Below are 6,066 nucleotides of genomic sequence, written 5' to 3'. Positions count from 1 at the left end.
ACCCTCAAGAACTAAGTACCTCCCAAAAGCCCCACCTCCAAATACCATCACATTGGAGATTGTTTCAACATAAGACTTTTTGGAAGACAGTCTATAGCATATACTCTTGAATAAATTCAATAATTTTTAAGAAAGGGAAACATGAATTTGCTGGATGTCATATTCTGCTATTTGTCCATAAGAAATATTCCTAAAAGTTCCCTCTAGCATTAAAAAAATACATAATGAAAACTATTGAGAAATTGGTAATGTTAGGCTATTTTTAAAAACAAAGTTCAGATGGTATGGATTGATTTCCCACCATAATATTGTGTTCTCCCTGTGTTTTTATACACACACACACACACACACACACACACATAAATATGCTTTAAAAAGATAAAATGGAACACCTGTATGCCCTCACCCAGTTTAAGAAATTGAATCTTAGTGTCCCTTATATGCCTTAGCATGGTCACCTCTCTTCCCTAGAGGTAACCACTATCTTGAATTTTGTGTTAATTGTTCTTTCTTAAGAACGTTAACATTTTTGAACATATAAATGAAATCACACTATATATCCTTTAAGACATGCTTCTTTTAGTCAACATTAAGTTTTAGAGATTCGCCCATGTTGAGGTTTATAGCTATCCACTAAGTTTTACTATAGAAAAGACTATTACATTGTTTATATTTGCTACTGTTGATGGATATTTGTTTATTGCCACCATGGCAATTCCTGTACCTGTCCAATGTGCATACATGCATGGGTTTCTCTAGGGTGTAACCTGGATAGGGAATTGCCGAATTGGATCATAGGGTGTATGCTAGGTAATAAATTGTGTTCCAAAATGATTCTACTGGTTTAGAATCCTACCAGCAGTGAAAGAGAATTCCCTTGCTCCATAATCTCTTTAATATGTGGTATTGCCCAAATTTAATTCTTTTGCCTATGTATTTGGTGTGAAATAGTATTTTATTATGCTTTTAACTTGCAATTCTTGGATTACTAAGGAGGCTGAGCATGTTATGATAAATGATCAGCTGTTTTCTATGAAATGTGTGTTTCTCTTCCCATTTTTTTCACTTTGGTTGTCTTTCGTGATTGATTTGTAGGAGATATTTATATATTTTTAGATATTAATCTTTTGTCAACTATGTTGCAGATAACCTTCCAATTTAATGGTTTGGCCTTTAACTCTACATGGTATCTTGCGTTCTTATTGTAGTTGAATTTACCAATTTTTAAAATGATTTGTATTCTTTGTATGTTGTTTAAGAAATCCATCCTTATTCTATATAATAGTTTCTTTATTATCCTTCGAAAGTTTTATAGTTTGGCCTTTTACTTTCAGGTTTTTAATCCACCTAAAATTGGTTTTTATTGGATGGGAAGAAAGAATCTAATTTCATCATTTTCATTAGTTTCACATAGATAGCTGGTTGTCCCAGCGTAGCTTATCTTCTCTGCCTAAATTGTTTTCATATATACTTAGTCTGTTTCTGGGTTCTTCATTCCTTTAGTCTATTTTCCTCTTCCACATCATTTTAAATTGCTATGCATACTATATTTTGAATATCTGATAAAGTAATTCCTTCATCTTTTTCTTTAATAATGTTTTGGCTATTTTTGGACTTTATTCTTTTATAAAATATTTATATCTAGCCCATAAAAATAACCTAGCAAGGATTTTTGTTAAAGTTCCATTAAATCTATAGGTCAGTAGAGAGGACCTTCCTACACTGAGTTTTATTATCCTAAAACATGGTATATCTCTCCATTTATTTAGTTTTTATTTTATGTTCTTTAATAAAATTGTGTAGGTTTTCTTCATAGTTTATACTTCCTTTATAAATTTGTTCCTACCTTCTTTATATTTTTTATTGACATACAGTATTTCTATACCTCAGTTTTTAGACTCTTGATGTACAAAAATGAAAAAAACTTTGTATATTATAGATTTTATATCTAGCAAACTCCTTAATTACTTAATACTACATTAACTTTGTTTTGTTTTGTTTTGTATATAGACAATCATATATACACATAATGCCAAGTCTGTTTCTTCCTTTCCAATTATTAAAACTTTCATTTCCTGTGTTTGGTACTCTGGAGAATTTGTGTAAGTTGTTAACTAAAAGAATAACTCATTTTTGTCTGCTCTTGGTCTTAAAAAACAATGCTTTCATTGTTTCACCATGAAGTATGATGTGTGCTACAGTTGTTTTTAAACTTTTAACAATTTAAGGAAGTGCCCCTCTATGTCTAGTTTGCTGAAAGTCTTGTGAATGAATATTAAATTTTATGAAAAGTTTTTTCCCAAGGGTTTGCTAGCCTCAAAGGTATTTGGAATTATTCCTTCATTATCTCTTTTTTTCCAGGGTATGAAATTATCTGTTCTCCAAATACGTGGTAACACTCATCTGAACTAGTTTGAGCTAGATGCTAGGTATTTTGTTTGTGGAAAGATAGTTATATACTGATTCAAGTTCCTTAATTAATTATAGGACTAATCATGTTTTCTATTTTTAGTTTTAATTGTATTTTCATAGACATTTATTTTCAAACAAATTTATTCATAATATCTTTTGTTATTACCTATATAACTTCTTGAGTTATGTCACCATTTTGTCTCCTGTATTGCTTATTTGTTCTCCGTTTATCTAGCCATTTTTCCATAGGGTTGTCTGTTTTTTTCTTTTAAATGAACTTTTGGCTTTATTGATTCTATTATACATTTGAATTCTAATTAATTAATTTCTGTTCTTAGCTATATTATTTTCTGCCTTTCTACTTTCTTTGGGCTTATTTTTCTATTCTTTTACTGGTTCCATTAGCTTTTTAGCAATAAACAGTTACACTATTTTTTAGACTTTAAGAGGAAAACAATAGTCTTTTATATTTACCTAAATATTTAGCATCTCCTATGCTCTTCCTTTCTGAAAGTCTGATTTTCCCCCTGGTGTCATTTCCCTTTGGCCTGAAGATCTTCCTTTAGTATTTCTTACAGAGTAGCACTGCAGGTGATAAATGATCTTGGTTTTCTTTTATCTGTGTATTTCTACATTCATTCCTGAAGAATATCGTCACTGTATGTAAGACTGGTGTGACAGGTTTATTTTTCCTTTTAGAACTTTCAAGATGTCCTACTATCTTCTGGCCTTCATAGTTTCTGATAAAAATGAATCATTATTTTCTTGTGTTATTTTTCTCTGGATGCTTTCAAGATTTTTTTTTTTTTAATTATTGCTTTTCAGTAGTTTGATGTGCCTAGGCATAATTTTCTTATTTATCGTGTTTGGGTTTCCCTGAGATTTTTGATTTTGTAAATTTATATATTTCACCTTATTTGGTAAGTTTTCAGACATTCTTTTAAATATTTTTTTCTGCCTTATTCTTTTCTCTTATTTTCTATCAATAACATTCATATTGGATGTTTTTCTTTTTCCCTACATGTCCCTGAGCTCTTATTCATTTTTTCAGTCCTTTTTTTTTCTTCTTTTTCTTCTTTAGATAATTTCTATTTATCTTCATGTTTACTGAATTTCTTCTGTCATCTACATTCTGCTATTAAGTCTTTTCAGTGAACTTTTCATATCAGATGCTATATTTTTCAGTTTTAGACTTTTCATTGGTATATACAGCTAATTTTCATTATTTTTTATAGTTATACAATCACTGCAAACATTGAATTAGTGAATACTGAACTACTTCTAGGAGAAATACAGGGTTAGGTTCCTGCAAGCTCCTGGTCATATTTTCATCAACTAATCAATATATAACCATGTTTTAAGTGTGTGTCTGTTAAAGAGACCTTATTTAATATATATTTTTTATTCATTATCACTGAACTCATTGTGAAAAGCATCACAAATATTGATTTTGGCTTTACAAATAAATTTTGACAAGTAGACAAATTTGAAAATATGAATCAGCAAAGAAGGATTCACTGGGTCTATGTATGTATCTATTGTTCCTTCTCGCTGTTGAAATTTATTATCTTTTAACTAATTGTAAGAGTATATTTGTTTACCTTATTGAATGTAGTTATAATAGTTGTTTTAAGTCTTTGTATAATAATTCCAAACTTTATCTCAAGGTTGACCTTGGTTGATTTGTGTTTCCCTTTTTGAATGGGTTACATTTTTCTGGTTGTTTATATATAAAGTAATTTTGGATTGTATTTGGACATTGTCAATATTATGGTGACTGGATTTTATAATATTATTCCAAAGATGCTTTGATTTTATTAGGCAATTAGCTTCATTAGACTCAAATTGCAAATACTGACTCATCTGTAATGGATAGCAAGGGTAGTTTTTGAGTTCAGTTATTTCAGCTTTGTTCTGACCCTAAGGGAGCTCTTAACTGTTCTCCTAAACCTAACCCTAACCCGCCCCTCGATGTTCTCTCTGGTGAACTAACTGGCCTACGGTTTAACTTGTTGCTCTTAATTAAGATGAACTACCATCCTCATATTGGCTTACCACCAAAATCTCCATTGTTTTAAAAAGTGCCCTTAGATTTGAACTTCTCTGCACTCTGTTTCAAATAAAGTCAGTTCCTTTGGAGAAGAGTGTCAGGTCTCTCTCTTTTATGGACTGCCCGGTCCCCTGGGCAAAATCTCTGAGCCACTACCCTGAGTGCTGGGTGGGGGTGATAGCCTCTGATCTCAGCTGGCTTCTCCCCAGTATGGAGCCTCTTCCCTATGAGTGAGCTGAGGTGAATACAATTGGATCTCCAGTATTCATGTCCTGCCACACCTGGGGTAAAGCCTCTTTCTTCTGTAGCCCTTGTTTGGGAGCTGAAGAGAGAGGAAGTTGTTTCTTCTTGGCCACACCTGCCCAGAGTGGAGCTTCTATCAGTGAGTTGGTGATAGTGAGGAGGGGTGTGGGTGTGGATATAGAGAAGGATCAGGTTACAGTACAAATGCCATAGGCTCTTACTGTTCTAAGGTTTAGTACATTTTCTTGAATAAATGTTTCCTCATCTGTAGAATCCTCTTAGGACAATTTTCAGACTTTAAATGATATTTTAAATAGTTTCACCAGTTATATCTGTTTTCCTAGGGAGTGGTTCATGGAACTCTTCATGCTGCCATCCTGGAGGTGAAAGTTCACCTTTCTTCTTCATCTCTCTTTTAAAAATTATTAACAACTTTATCGAGATGATTTACATACCATACAATTTACCTGTTTCAAACAATTCATTGGTTTTCGGTGGAATCAATATATGCAACTATTACCACAATTAATTTTAGAACATTTTCACCACACCACTTGCGAAAAAGAAACCCCATACTCTAGCTATTGTCCCCACCCCCCCTCCAGCTCGAAGCAACCTTTAATCTACTTTCTGATTGTATAGAGTTGCTTATTCTGAACATTTCATATAAACGGAATCAGAGTATGTTGTCTTTTGTGATTGCTTTCTTTTTACCTTTTCTTGAAAGGAAATGTTGCTAGTTATTGAATGCTAGTTTGACAGTTATTTTCTCTCAGAACATTTAAGATTATACTTTTATCTCCTGGTTTCACTTGTTGCTGTTGAGAATTTAGTTATCATATTGCCAGAGAGTGGGGATCCTTTCCTGGTATGTTGTTCAAGTTCTTTATGTCTTGAACAAGGAATTGACCAAGACACCGAAATACAGTAGAAAAGAAGAGCTTTATTAGAAGGGAAAGTACACTTCCAAATGTGAAAGTGAGCCTGAGCAAGAGAAGCTTCGCTCAAAAGGCCTGGCAACAAAACCTTTGGGGTTTTTATCTCTATTTACTGTGGGTGGTTACTTTTCTCAGAGGGGTGGGCTTCCTTGATTGACAACTAAGATTGACAGGCCTCACTGATTCATCATTTGCTTTCTGTGCATGTTCGTCCCAGAATTCAGTCTGTTATAATGATATTAATGAACTTCTGGGCATATGCATCATATAATGATGGTATAATGAGGCTCAGGTTTGTTGAAGGTCTTTAGGATCTTCTTTGCGCAGGTACAAATGACTGGCTTAAACTGGTACCTAATTTTCTGCTTGCTTGTTTTTTTTTGTTTAAAAGATGCCTTCTGGCTTGCTTAATTGTAGGGGGAT

This window comes from Rousettus aegyptiacus, unplaced genomic scaffold (genome assembly GCF_014176215.1).
Source record: "Rousettus aegyptiacus isolate mRouAeg1 unplaced genomic scaffold, mRouAeg1.p scaffold_m13_p_6, whole genome shotgun sequence".
Classification (NCBI taxonomy): Eukaryota; Metazoa; Chordata; class Mammalia; order Chiroptera; family Pteropodidae; genus Rousettus; species Rousettus aegyptiacus.
The sequence above is the reverse complement of the archived record's forward strand: the minus strand, read 5'-3'. Positions refer to the sequence as shown.